This window comes from Macaca fascicularis, chromosome X (assembly GCF_037993035.2).
Source record: "Macaca fascicularis isolate 582-1 chromosome X, T2T-MFA8v1.1".
NCBI classification, from domain to species: Eukaryota; Metazoa; Chordata; class Mammalia; order Primates; family Cercopithecidae; genus Macaca; species Macaca fascicularis.
Window position 1 is genome coordinate 7,882,597 of NC_088395.1, and position 14,731 is coordinate 7,897,327.

Consider the following 14,731-nt stretch of genomic DNA (forward strand, 5'->3'; position numbering starts at 1 on the left):
AGAATAACATGGTCTTAGCTGTGTTTCTGGGGGATGAATCTAGCCATATAGTGGAAGAAAGAGCTCAAAGAATATGTGGAAGGGTGGGGAGGTTGGAGGTCAGGAGAAGGAGTTGAGGACTCTTACAGAAGTTCAAATGAAAGTCACTAGGCTGAAAATAGGAGAGGTGTGGATTTCAGAAGTATTTAGCAGGCAGAAGCAGTTTGACTTGCTACCCTGAGAGAAAGTATAGTGAATCAGTCCCTAAATGGACATTTGTAGCCCCAAATAATCTCAAAATAGCAGATCCTAAGTTGTCATAGAAGGCATCAGTATTACTTTTCTATTTCTGTGTAACAAATTAGCATACACGTGAAGACTTAAAACACACTTCTGTAGGACAGAAATCCAGTAAGACATTGCTGAATTATGTGCTTAACATCTCACGTGGCCAAAGTCAGGAAGACAGACAGCCAGGCTCTTTCCGGGACTCTAGAGAAGAATCTGTGGTTGGAAGATTTTAGTTTCTTGCAATTGTAGGGTGGAGGTCTTTGTTTTATTGCTGTTTGACCAGGGGCCAGTCTCAGATCTCTCATTTGTCCTTGCTTACCACCTCTCTATCTCCAAAGCCATCAAGGATGCATGGACTCCTTCCCCTGCTTCTAATATTTCTGACTTCCCCTTCTCTTATCAGCCAGAGAAAACACTGTGTTTTTAAAGGTCTCATGTAACAGGTTTAGACCCACTAGGATAATCTTCCCTTTTACCAACTCAAAATCAAATGATTGGTAACCTTATTTACATCTTCAGATTAACCCTTTTGCCCTGGAAGGTGTATTAGTCAGGGTTCCCTAGAGGAGCAGAACTAATAGGATAGATGTATATATAAAGGGGAGTTTATTAAGGAGTATTGACTCACAGGATCACAAGGTGAGGCCCCTCAATAGGCCATCTGCAAGCTGAGGAGCAAGGAAGCCAGTCTGAGTCCCAAAGCTGAAGAACTTGGAGTCTGATGTTCTAGGGCAGGAAGCACCCAGCACGGGAGAAAGATGGAGACCAGAAGACTAAACCAGTCTAGTCTTTCCACGTTCGTCCGCCTGCTTTTATTCTGGTCATGCTGGCAGCTGATTAGATGGTGCCCGCCCAGACTGAGGGTGGGTCTGCCTCTCCCAGTCCACTGGCTCAAATGTGAATCTCCTTTGGCAACATCCTCACAGACACACTCATGATCAATACTTTGCATCCTTCAATCCAATCAAGTTGACACTCAATATTAACCATCACAGGAGGAACGTAAGTACGGTGTGAAATCTTATATTCATATTTCCGAACATCAGGGCAAGGAATTGTGGGGTTGGACATTCCAGAATTCTGCTTATCACAGCATCTCTTAAGGAATTCCTCTAATTCAGGAGTAACCTAACATTTCTGACACTTCCTCCTTCACACCATCTATCTACTCAGTTGGTAGTTGGTTGTCTTTTACATTTTAATTCAAGAAGCAAAGGCAAAGAAAACGCACAGGTGAGGAGATAAATAAAAGGGATGTGGTGACGGCAAATCAGTGTCTTAAAATAATTCTGTCTTTGAAAAATGTGGGATAAGCACATATGCTGTGAGGTGGTGCAGAGTGGAGATTGTTTGGGGCTTGGAAGATATTCAAATATGAAGAAATCTGTCAGCACTCAAGTCATGCCAACAAAAACTTCAGACCACATCAGCAACGCGTGTATATGAATTTAGTGGCAATAACATGATAAAAATAGAGAATTATAAATGTGGTAGCAGATTTTAAAATTGGCTAGATCTACAATTTGAGAGTTACAGTGTTTGTTTTATGGCTACAAGATGAAAAAGACAGTCATTTCAAATTTACAAAAGTAGCAAGGGTAAAACTGTAATTCTTTTTTGGTTATCTTAGAATCCTCCCTCTCCTTGAGCTAGATTAAAATCCATAGAGTACCTACCTCCATCTGCCTGGGTTTGTGCTAATTGTGCTGCAGAATCATTGCATTTCATTGAATCCTCATTTTGTCACTTTTACTTCCTTGCTGTTCACATTAAGAAAAATTGTTGAACTGAATTCTATGATAGAGAATCAACTTGACTCCATATTTAGAAAAGCAAAAGGATTGGAGAGTCAAAACTGGAATTAATATTGAATGGAAATGGAATTTCTAGTGGGATTTGTTCCATGGCACTATTGTTATTTCTTTAATAGTATAGCACCACATTGCAAAGGTGAGGCATGATGTTAGAGCCAACACCGTAAAGACAGCTATCTGGCAAGCAGCTTACAGGACAGTCAAGTGGGACTCCCCAGTGATGTGGGTGAAATCAGAAAGCAGATATTCCTTGTTTATAATTCACTCCTATTCTCTCTGTGCTCCTCTTTCTCACTTCCTCTCCCTCCATGTTCTGCTATTGCAGGACTACACTTATCATTTAATTGTTTGTATTTTCTTGTAATTTTCAAAAAATCTCACAGAAGCTTCAGTTCTTTTCTTTGTTACAGAGTTATATGAAATATACTATAGTTCTTCTTTTGAACAAGATGGCTAGCTTTATTCTCAATATATTTCTTCTGGGGCCCTGAATTTCATGGCAAGCTATGGGTTATGTGACAACTAGTTATAAAAATTTCAACTGTGATGCAACAATACAACTACCTGGTTTCAAATCAGCCCAAAACGTTATAAAATTCCAGGTATGATATTAATAATATGCCTGTTCATCATGACAGCACCATTATTTATGCACTGAAACTTAATTTACTAGAAAATAAAAATCTTTAAAGACTGAGAGAGTTATGTTAACCCAAGACACTTCTTAGATGTGTGAATTTTTCCTTATGGGAAAACAAACCTTGCAGATATAGACAATGGAGTTAGGAAATTTTAAAAATAAAATATGGCTTTATGTTCCACACTTTTTAATATGAGAATATGGTACAATTTAACATAATTATGACACTTTAAAATTAAGTAACATTGTTTTTTTCTTATCTTAAATTACCTTTTATGCATTAAATATTTTATTGAATGGGTCCAGAAGAAAATTATTTAAATATAGATACTTTCCCTATAATCCCTAAGTAATTCATAGACAATGGCGTAAAAGTGATATTTTTAGATACTATAAACATTCTACTATACCACACAATATTTCTTAGTTGTCATGAATTTGGTTTCAGAATAAAATTCCAGCATCAAAATTGAAATAATTTCCATGCTTTCTTCCACATTTTGTTCTTGGCCCAATGGAAAATGACATTGAAGTACAGTTTTGTACTTGTGAGAATGGGGAAGATGTATGCAAGGATATTTGCCTACTTTTTTTCAAAGTAAATTTTAAGACCACAAGTGTAGCCTCCAGCTAGTGGCTGTGTCAGTTTTCTAGAACTAAAGCACAGATAAATTGTGAACTCGAGAATGATTTCTTCATGCCCAAAGATGGGCTTGCTCAACAGCTTGGGAATGCCCTGGAATCCAGGCTTAGATGCCTGTGGTCGGTTGACAGAACATGAAAGTGAGAATGGAGAAGGGAAAATTGCAGCCCATAGAACAACCAGCGTGGGATGACCAACTAAAAGTCAGCGTTTTGTCTGAGAAGTGATTTTGCCACAGAGAAAACTGGAATCTCTTTTGTCTCCACACTCCACAGAACATCAAAGGGCTATGCACCATTCTCCAATTCCAGAGACAATTTTTTTTTCTTAAAATGACATGACGTTTGTCTTTGTATTATTCAAGGTTCTCTAGAGGGACAGAACTAATAATATATGTATATCCCATATGGGATTATATATATCCTATTAGTTCTGATATATATATCCCTATATGGGATATACATATAGGATATATATATCTCCTATATATCTCATATATATAGGATATATAAACTCCCATATATATGATATATATCTGAGATATGGTATATGGTATACATATATGGTAGATATATATATTATATATAGTGGTGTATATATATATGGGAGTTTATTAAGTAGTATTAACTCACATGATCACAAGGTCCCACAATAGGCTGTCTGCAAGCTGAGGAGCAAGGAAGCCAGTCTTAAGTCCCAAGGCTGAAGAACTTGGAGTCCAATGTTCGAGGGCAGGAAGCATCCAGTACAGGAGAAAGATGTAGGTTGGGAGGCTAAGCCAGTCTAGCCTTTTCATGTTTTTCTGCCTGCTTTATATTCTGGCCGAGCTGGCAGCTGATTAGATGGTGCCCACCCAGATTAAGGGTGGATCTGCCTTTCCCAGCCCACTGGCTCAAATGTTAATCTCCTTTGGCAACACCCTCTCAGACACACCTGAGATCAATACTTTGCATCCTTCAATCCAGTCAAGTTGACTCTCAGTATTAACCGTCACAGTCTTGGTAGAGATAAGAATGAAATTATGCTTTTACTGTGGAGAGAGGAGCCCACATGTAACTTCCTAGCAAAGAGGACAAACAGCATTTGGAAATCCAAGAGGCATGACAAGGGGTGGCTGTCTCATGGAGGATCAGCACCACAGATGCTGGACAGAGCCCAGGATTTGCTTAGATGCTGAAATGATGATGGCATCTAAGATGTCAACAAGAGAGACTCAGACATACGGGAAACATAGGCACAACATAACCCAACAGGTATGCTATGTAAATAGAAATCATACACTTAGAATTTGGGGGCATGGTCCTAACCTCGATACACAAGTAAATTACGTGAATAATTCTACATCATGTGTGTGGGCTTAAAATCATTTTCACCCTCAATGATTGTAGATTACTGAAATATTTTTGTGTGTAATGTCTCAGTTTGGTGCTAAAAATTTCAAAGTGTTGTCTATTCAAGAATGAACAATTGGATGTGACAGTGTCTCATAAATAATGTTGAAGTTTCATACATTTTAAGAGAGATAACATAAATTTTAAATACAATCTTTGAAAGATACGTTATAACCTGAATTTTAGTAACATATACTTCAGATTATGTAATGCCACCACCTTTTATGGACTCAAAATTAAGCCGAGGATGAATTGTGTAGATGTTGGCTCTCTTCTTGGTTCTTGAATGTGCATCTGGCCTTATAATTCTGCTGGGTAGCTCTGACATAAGCAACACGTGTTGTATACTATTTTTCACACTTTATTTCTCCATATATTTGATTTGATATTTTTCTTACCTTTCATTAATCTTTCAAAATATCTAATCTCTTGATACCTCTCTGTTTTTTTCAAAGCTGATAGTGCTTTTTCTTAAAAAAAAAAAAAAATAAAACAACTGCTCAACTTTTTTGTTGTTTTATTTTGGCAGAGTGGGTCGATGAGTGTGTTTACCCTATCAACATTGTCCAAGCTCAGAAAGAGACCACTGTAACTCTTCTTATTCTTTATTCCTGTGTTGTAATATCTTGTTTACTTGCCTGTATTACTCATAGTATTAGTTATCAATGATTGCATAAAAAATCATCACACAACTTAGTGACTTAAAACAACACCTAATTTTTATCTCATATTTTCTGTAGGTCAGGATTCTGGGTGTGGTGTAATTGGGTCCTTTGTTTCAAAGTCTCCCACAGGCAGCCATCAAGGTGTTTGCCAGAGCTACAGTCATCTCAAGGCATGACTGGGGAGGATCTGTGTCCAGGCACAAATGGTTGTGGGTAGGATTCAATTTCTACCAGGGTTTTGGGATATCAACTTCACTTCCATGCTAATGTTGGCTGAAGGTTGTCATCAGTGCCTTGCCATGTGAGGCCCTCCAGCATGGTAGCCCCCTCTATCACTGCTTGCAGCCATGTGGGGCCCTCCAGCATGGCAGTCCTCTCTATCACCTTCTGCAACTATATGGGGCCCTCCAGAATGACAACCCCCTATATCCCCATCTGCAGCCATGTGGGGCCTTCCAGAATGGCAGTCCACTTTTTCATTGGCTGAAGCCCTAGAATGTAATACAGAGCATCTGCTGGCAAGGCGGAAGTCACAATGTCTCATAGCCTGACCACAGAAATCATATCCGATCACCACTGCCACATCTAGTTCATTTGAATCAATCACCAGGCCAGACCCACACTCAAGGGCGTGAGTATCAGAAGATTAGAATATTCAGGGGTCATGTACCTGTTGGCCAGCCACATTTCTATTAGGCCCCCTTGCATTTCATGTTATGGTTTTACAGTAGATGTCTTTTGTCATGTAAGCAAATAGAATACCTTCCTAAAGTAGGCTGGGCGTAAATAATAAATGCCCAAAACAAATGAGAGCACTCAATTCTAAATACTCTTGCATGTCCCTGAATCAGGACCTCTCTCCCGCTTCAGGGTCATCTGACTCTGCACAACTCAACACGTGCTCTGTGGTTTACCAAGGAGCCTGTGAAGATACAGAATCGCAGGTTCTACTCCAAAATGACAATCCACATTTTAACAAGTTGCCCAGATTGTTTGTGTGCACCTTAAAGTTTGAGAGACAGTGATCTTTCAAGAACCCAAGATCCTCAGCCTTGGCTGCACATTGGACTTACCTGAGAAGCTTTAAAAGTAGAGATGATCGGGTTATATCCCCTGAGGGTTTCTGTTATTTTAGTCGAGGGTGTGTCCTGGGCAAGTTCCCCCCTGTAATTCTAATATGTAGCCATTATTGAAAAGTGCCAATGTGTCCCAGTGTGTTTAGGAACAACCTGTGATGGAAAGGAAAATGTTAAAACAATTTTGTTTATATGACTTTTCATTTTTATTTATACAAATAAGATTATTTTTAAAATTATGGTCTGTTTTGCCACATAAAACAGTGGAGAGTGCCTTATCACAGTCTGATAAAATTATAATTCTTAATCTCAATAAAACATGAATGCAACAAGGATCTACTGAAATCCTTGATAATTTAGCAATTTATTAAAGATTGTAAAATTCTAAGTAATACTGCCAATCACTTTGAGGAGGCATAGTTTCACTTCTTATTGTTCATATTACCTAGAGAGTGCAGAAAACCAACAAATTGAATATATTTTTACTGGTCCCATTCCATAAGAATTGTAAGTTCAATTTGAACTTGTTCCAAGGAACATGTAAATTAAAGACTGAATTTCACTCAGTGTGAAGGAATGGAGTTGCCATAAATTTATTTTATACAATTAATTATATAAATTGATATTATACACATCAATATCCAATTAGATAAAAATGAACACCTACTACACATCGGTGACTGAGGATTCAAAATAAAAACATGGAGAAGAACTATATCTACTTATATAGAGCTAACAGTTTGGGGAGAGAGACATGAATTGTTATTCAGTTCTCTGTATAGTGGCACATGGTGATAAACGCTGAAAGGGAGAGGTACACAAGTACACAGACCAGGTGAACACAAAGGGGGACACAGCCCACTGGTGATGGGAAAGACTGATATGAGGCACAAAGGATCAGTAGATGCCTCCCTGGTGACACAGGTGTGCAGAGAGGTGGGTTCAGCAAGAAAGAAGAGTGATTGCCTTCGCTGGCTTTTTGGAATGGAAAGGAGTTAGGGTGAAAGGGATCCATAACAGGTAAGAATATAGAGAGAAGAGGCGGCCAGACCACAAAGAGTCCTTTTGGCCACTGGTGGAAATTTGAACTTTTTGTACATGGGATTAGAAACTAAGATCCCATGAAGCAAACAACCAAGGAAAGAAGGGAATAAGGTATGATTCCCGTTTTGGATAACCTCAGATTTAGGAGCAGGCAAGTCATATAAATATATAACTCTAAAGTGAAGGGAATCATAGTCCAATAAATGCATATGTAAAAGGGGTTGGGGACAAAGAGAAAGATGTGATAAGATGCCTCAATTACATTTGTCCTGCAAGCATCCACTGCAAATGCACCGCCTTTTTCAGTAATCAAAAGAAAAGTCAGGCTTGATGATATCTCAAGAAATGTTAAAGGCAACCAGAATCTCATATTTTTTGGAGAGAACTCTTGCCTTTTGGGGGATTTATATCAACTTTCAGCTTATTTTTGTAGCTCTTAACTTGATTTTTATTATTGTAATTTTAAAATTAGTGTTTTACCTGCTTTGCCTTTGAATTATTATTATTATTTTTGTTCCTAACATTTTAATTTTGGAAATAAAAGAAGTGGTGAGGTCCAGGAGAAAACCATTTCTTAGAGGTAAGGCTCTTCATGAAGCAATGTCGTCAGATGGAGACTGGGGAGGACTCCAAGCTACATCTGCAAGGAGGCATTACTTTGGACCTTGTCCTCATCATTTTCATGTGCCTTGGACTCAATAATTCAACTAGAACACAGTAGCCTTAGACAGTTTTAGTCATGAGTAGCCTTGCACTGTAGTTGTTGCATGAACACATAAATCTCTTTGTGGATAGAGGCTGTCTGTTATTTCTTGGTGTGCCAAATTCCTGGGCATATGGCAGCCTCTCTGCAAATACTTGTCAATCAAATTTGGCTTCAGCCATGGGAACACAGAAACAAAACTCTATCCAACTCACTGGAGACTCCTTGGAAACCTGAGAAAAAACATCAAAATCCCAGCACAACCGCACACACCAGAAGGGGTGGCCCAGAATGATTCTGCTCCAAATTGTCCAGAATTTTAGGGAAGTCTCAGATATTCTTAATTGGAAAAACACCCTATAATGTATATGTACACACTGATTGACCTTCGGCTGAAAGAGTGTTTTCCCATCTCTCTTATACTAGCTCAAGTTGGCTCAATATAGCAAATAGCCAGAAGTAAGACCAAACTTTGACTTGTACACTTTTTAAATTAAAGAAACAAAATTAGCATCACTGTTTAATGTTAAATTAGCCCCCAATTTCCACATTGTATTACTTGAAATTGGAATTATTTTTAAGTCTTTATCTTTGTAGGGCTTTTTTTTTTTTTCAGGGCCATGTATGCAGATGTTGCTGCCTCACTAATTAGGAGAAGATGATCTCTTTTCAAATCTCACTTGAGAAAAGAAAAAAGGCTATTAAGTTTAGAAACCTTAGCATGACTTGGTTGGTTATATGTACCAAGATAAATACATAGCATTTATTTATCAAAGGAGAAATAGATAAAGTTATTTGTCTCACATTACTCATGTCTGTCTTGAGAAAGAAATCACATATTAGAATATAAAAAAGATATGAGTATGAGTAGATGGTTAATTTTTTAAATAATGCAAAAAATAAAACTAAAGGTAAAGAACAAAGATATCACCAGTGACTCACCTTAGAATCTAACAGAGGGCTATTTGAAAATACAGATTCCTAAGCCATAACCCTGAGTATTCCAATTCAGACAGTCTGAGATAGAGCCTAGGAATCTATATTTTAAGGAAAAAAATCACACCTCCGCCCTCATGGAACCTTGGCATACTGATAAATTTAGGTGCCACGAATGTGATTCCAAATTCTTCCTTTACAGAACAGGAAACTGAAGCCATACAGAGTCCATGCCTTGTTTGAGATCACTGACATTGTTTTTCACAAAGCACAAGACAGGGTGTTGGAATCCTAATGTTTCCAGTTCTTTCATCAGAATTCACCGTGCAAACATGTGATCACCTATTCTGAGAATAACATTGTGCTAACTGCTATAAAGGATATAAAAACAATAAAGGCATGGCCCTAACGACTCTACATAACAGCAAATGGAACAGGCATGTATGCAAAAATGTATAAGAAAATAAATATGAAATTAAATCAATCAAATAATTAAATAAATATGAATTTATTCACAAACGTGAAATTGAAACAAACTGCTGTGGGAACAGAGGATGAAGGAAGTATTGACAAGCATGGGAATTAGGTCAGTATTGTGAGAAAATGGGTTGAGCTGATCCTTGAAGAAAAAAGAAGATGTCCATAAAGGAAGAATTAGAATGGAAATATCCAACTATGACCAGAGGAAGGTATCCGATTCTCCCTGCACTCAGGAAGATACCAATTCTAGCATACAGCAATGGGAATGGAAACAAACAACAATGTTGGATGATATACATTGGAACAACTGGGCTATGATGATTGAAAGCAAAGGTTGAAATTCAAGTGCCTACAGGGACCAAGGAGATAACAAAAAGAGAGAAACTAGTCAACTTAGGGATAAGACTGGAGATTATGGAGAGTCTGGTAAACTAGAGACAGCATGGCCCATCCAAAGATGACCCAAATCCTCCATTTTTATAATGCCCTGCTGAACAAAGAGAACACATCTGTGAGGCATGTGTAGCCCCCAGATGCCATTTTGAGCTCCTGAAAGCAAAGCCCAGGGCCAGAGCTCTCTTCCATCATGCATTCTCTTCAGGGCAATGTTCACCATGCCCCAGGGGCTTCAACTGCCATCTAAACATCAATGTCCCCCAAATGCATTATCTCCTTTCTTAACCTGTCTGTTGACCCTCAGAATCATATTTGCATCTCTACTTGAATATCTCAGTGAACATCTCAATGGTACGTGAAACTTAAACAGAACTGAATGAACTGATAATTCCCCTTAAATCAGTCTCTTCCAGCTCATCCCCCTTCTACCAGACACATTACATTTCTTGCCTAGTCCTGTCAATTTTCCCTCCTAACTATGTCTCAAACCCATGGCCTGTACACATTGCAAACACTGAATGCCAAGTTGCTATCAACTCTTTTCTAGGAGGAGCCTACTCTGGTCACAGAAAATGAATCCCTTCTCATTACTTCTGAAAGTCATCCTTTCAGAAGTGACTATGCCCCACCGTTCTCCTCATCATCTCAAAGATCTAGCTCGAGGCTACTTTCCTAGGCTCACCTGGAACTGATTTCCTGATATTTCTGTCTGAGCAACAACACTGATACTTTCAGTTTCCTGAGCACATCATGCTTCCTCTGGACAAATCTTTTTGTAAACACTATTCCTTCTTCTGGAATCTCCCCTTTCTTCTTCTCCAAGTTTATCTATATCCATCCCTCTGGTCTAAGTTTAAAGGTCAGATTCCCATAAAAATACTTGCTTGACTCCTAGATTTAGCCACTAGGCTACAGGCTTTTTGTCAGTACTTTTTAGTTTCCTTTCTACTATTTAACAGTATCTATTGGTGCTTTTTTATGGTATTTTATTTATTCTTTTCCTTAGCATCTGACCTGATTTCATTATTCTATGATGCTGGTGATTGTGCCTATAGCCACTCAAACATTTTATGTGAATAAGTTAATGAATGAATAAACAAATAAGTGAGTTGTAGGATATTGAATATTAAGCTAAAGAGTTTATATTTTATTCTTGGAGTAAAGTTTTTTGTTGTCTCTGCTGCTGTTTTTTGTTTTTTGTTTTTTGTTTTGTTTTGCTTTTGCTTTTTTAACAGACAGGATAATGGCTTGATGTGAACCTTGGGAGGAGAACTGAGATGATGTCTTTAAAAGCATAGAGTAGAGGTTATGGGTGTCAGCAAGTCCAGGCAGAGTCCAATGTAGGATTGATCCAAGGCAATGAGCTTAAAGACAGCAAGAGAGGACAGGCTTCAATGAAATTATGAAATTATGGTTGGTTACTGTCACTGCCAGTAATAACATTTATAACAAAAATGGGAGTGTTATTGTCTCCATAGGCCAAGATGTAAGTATTATGATGGGCTTTAGTCTTCCTAACAGTTTAACCAAAAAGTATGTAGAATTCTTCAGTTAATTGTTTTTCATTACTTGCAAAGCTTATTTTGGACATAATGCATATTTTATTTTCAAATTCCCACGTCCCAGCACAAATGTATTCATTTGTGAATTTCTTGCAATTTATTTTGTTCAGGGCATACTTTTTTAATGTTTGGTAAAATCATAAGTAATATGCCCATGATTGTTCCATGATTATTTCCATGATTATTAGAGATCTATAAATTATTATTAGCTGGCAGGAAAATAAAACAAAACAAAATAGCACTTTATTCTAAACGTTGTATCACCAAGGTAAACATTCACTATGAACTGTACAAAATAATATTAATTGTTGCAAAAATGTATACCAGTAATAATGGGACGAATGGATCTGATTCCTAGTATTGAGACTGGCAAAGCTGAAAATGAGAATAGCAACATTGCTTCTTGCCTACTGTTTCCACCCTCAATTTCAACGTATTTGAAAGGCTCTTTCCAAGGCATTTTGCAATACATTTTACATAGTAAGTATTCACATTTTTCATGTACCTTCACAGGTTGAGAAGAAGGAAAGAAAAGGATGGATAAACAAATCTTATGCAGTTCCCAAAAGGCACTGAGTCTGCAGTTACTTTTCTTACTCGTTTTAACTCATTTATTTAATTAGGTTTAGTCAGCTTACCTCACTCTAAAACAATTAGTGGTAACTTGCAGAAACATTTACAATAGTCTAGGGGAAATAGATGTAATTAGAGCAAAGGCAAGTAAGGCTAGGATAATAAGCCCACGAATGAGCTAAATGCAGTTATCACAAAAGCCATGCTGTCAGATTCACTTTCTAAAAGCAAGAACCAAGGATAACCCTCAGAGACAGATAGTTTGCATAGACTTCCATAAATCCTTCATGAATATTAATATTCACGGCCTAGTTTTGGTGAGAATTAGACAGCAGAAAGCATAACGTTAGCTACTTGATGTGTTTGGAGTATTTTAAGCTAACAGTTTATTATTTAAGTTGGTCAAAAGAATACCAATCTGTATGGCTTGTCTAACTTTGACACAGAGAGTCACATTGGCACATCCTAAAGAAAATGTATGAGCCTAGTTATAAAAACATACAACTTTAAATAAATGTCTAAGTATCATCAGATGGTATTCACATTGGAGAAATTGTCACTTGCAATTGAATAATTTTATAATTTATTTCTCAATTACTTAAATTCATATTATAAATTATTTTCCCAATTACATGTATACATATATGTAAATAATTGTTACTATTGTTTTCTATATTTTAAAAATTGTTATCCCCAATAAGTATATTTAGAAATAGCTGAAAATAAAAGTGAACTGTATAGCCTCAGATCAAAGCCAAGTTAACCACCCACTTGGGAGACTTAACCTTGACCTTGACCTTGTTAGCACAGTGTTAGAATTGACCTGCCTAACCGGCAGCAGACAGGAGATTCAGCGTGGCCCTGTCATTCGAGCTCTTTATATAACTTATCTCTCAATCTCATTTACATACCAGTCAGGACTTCTCTTTCAAACAAAGCAATCACTTCAATAATTTGGGTTGAATTTTATTTTTCCCGTTAACTAGATAATTACCTTCTTTTCTGTTCTAACTGGCGATCAAGTGTAGATGCTGGACTCCAGAACTAATAGACCTCAGGCCACCTTCACGAAGATTTCTGTGCAGAGATTGTTAGTGCAAGCAAAAGACTGCCTAAGGGTAAATGAGAAACAGGAACTCATTTGCTGTTTTTGCAAAATTTTAAAAGTGACAGTGGGGTCCATGAAGTTAAAGTTACATTAAAATATGACATTTTTGTACCTCAGAAGATGGTGTCTAACTCACTAGCTTAAATTTTAAAACCACATGATTTAAAACTTCAAGCTTATAACATTTCTAAACATGTAAATTGAAACTAGCAATTTCTTCTTAAGAAAGGAAAGCATTGCTTTCAATATACGTATCACCAAATTGGCTGGTAAGTTTAATGAGAAGTCATTCATCAAGTTAACATTCACGAATGTTGCTTTAAAGGGCATCCAAGATAAAACTACTAACTCAGAAAGATGCATACCACGTACTGGAGTTATAAATGTCATTTCTTTAAGGATCAAAAGTGTGAATAGTAAGTAAACATGGTTTTCCACGCTATAGTGATCTTTTCCAAGGGATGGTGATATTTAAAAATAAAATCATAGTTTAATTCAACAATAAATATTTTCCCACATTAGTAGAAATAGCTGCTTTTGAAAGCAAATTATCTTATTTTGGGGTTAATTTCTTCATCTATCTTGGGCAGACTTAGTTGACTTTGTCAAAAGTACTTGAGCACCCAAAATCATGTAGTTTAAAGGATTTTTTTAAATTTCAATAGGTTTTTGGGGAACAGGTGGTGGTTAGTTACATGAATAAGTTCTTTAGTGGTGGTTTCTGAGATTTTGATGCATCCATCACCTGAGCAGTGTACACTGTACACATTGTGTAGTCTTTGATATCTCACCCACCCCCCACCCTTTCCACCGAGTCCCCAAAGTCTGTTGTATTATTCTTACGCTCTTGCATCCTCATAGGTTAGTTCCCACTTATGGATGAGAACGTACAATGTTTGGTTCTCCATTCTAAAGGAATATGTTTTGAAGATGCAAGGTGTAACCAGGAACCTTGCTCTTAAAAACCAAGAGTTATGAAACCCTACTCTTAAAAAAATAGAAAACATATTTTCCTAAGCAGTAAGGTAGGGTATGCATGTTAATCATAATAAATTTTATACGTATAAATAACAATTTATTTTGTAGAATAAACATGTCAGTAAATTTCTGATTGAGACACTTCCGTAAACACTGTCATTTGTGACATTTTATTTATCTAAGAACTTTCAGTGTGGATTCCACTAAATTCACATTAATCACATGAATTGAAATAATTTTCACTTCCACTTTGTACCACATCAAGAACTAGTGTTTATGTCTGCTTTGCCACTGATTGCTTTGTGACTTTGAGCAAATAACTTTTGACCTTGGTTTTGTCTGCAAAATGAGCTTTCGGAACTGAAGAAGCTCCAAGGTCTTGACTCTTAAAATTTCTACAATTCTAAATGAGAGAGAGAATTCAATTCTTACAACAATTGCCATTAAGACAA

The 14,731-nt window shown here is 37.1% G+C and overlaps 1 protein-coding gene and 1 long non-coding RNA gene across 6 annotated transcripts in view; one reads left to right on the forward strand and one right to left on the reverse strand.

Annotated features, from left to right (window-relative positions):
- The window catches only part of LOC102122290 (testis-specific basic protein Y 1-like), a 537,360-nt gene that overhangs the window by 317,399 nt on the left and 205,230 nt on the right, over positions 1-14,731 (forward strand). The window lies entirely within an intron of this gene.
- LOC102121882 (uncharacterized) overlaps positions 1-14,731 on the reverse strand; it is a 31,483-nt gene that overhangs the window by 1,187 nt on the left and 15,565 nt on the right. Inside the window, exons 4-5 of one of the 2 annotated variants that reach the window (XR_287206.4) lie at positions 13,188-13,305; positions 6,497-6,652 (exon numbers count right to left, since the gene is read on the reverse strand). This is a non-coding gene — a long non-coding RNA (uncharacterized lncRNA). The remainder of the gene's footprint in view (positions 1-6,496; positions 6,653-13,187; positions 13,306-14,731) is intronic. The other variant, XR_012429968.1, reaches the window with a different exon arrangement.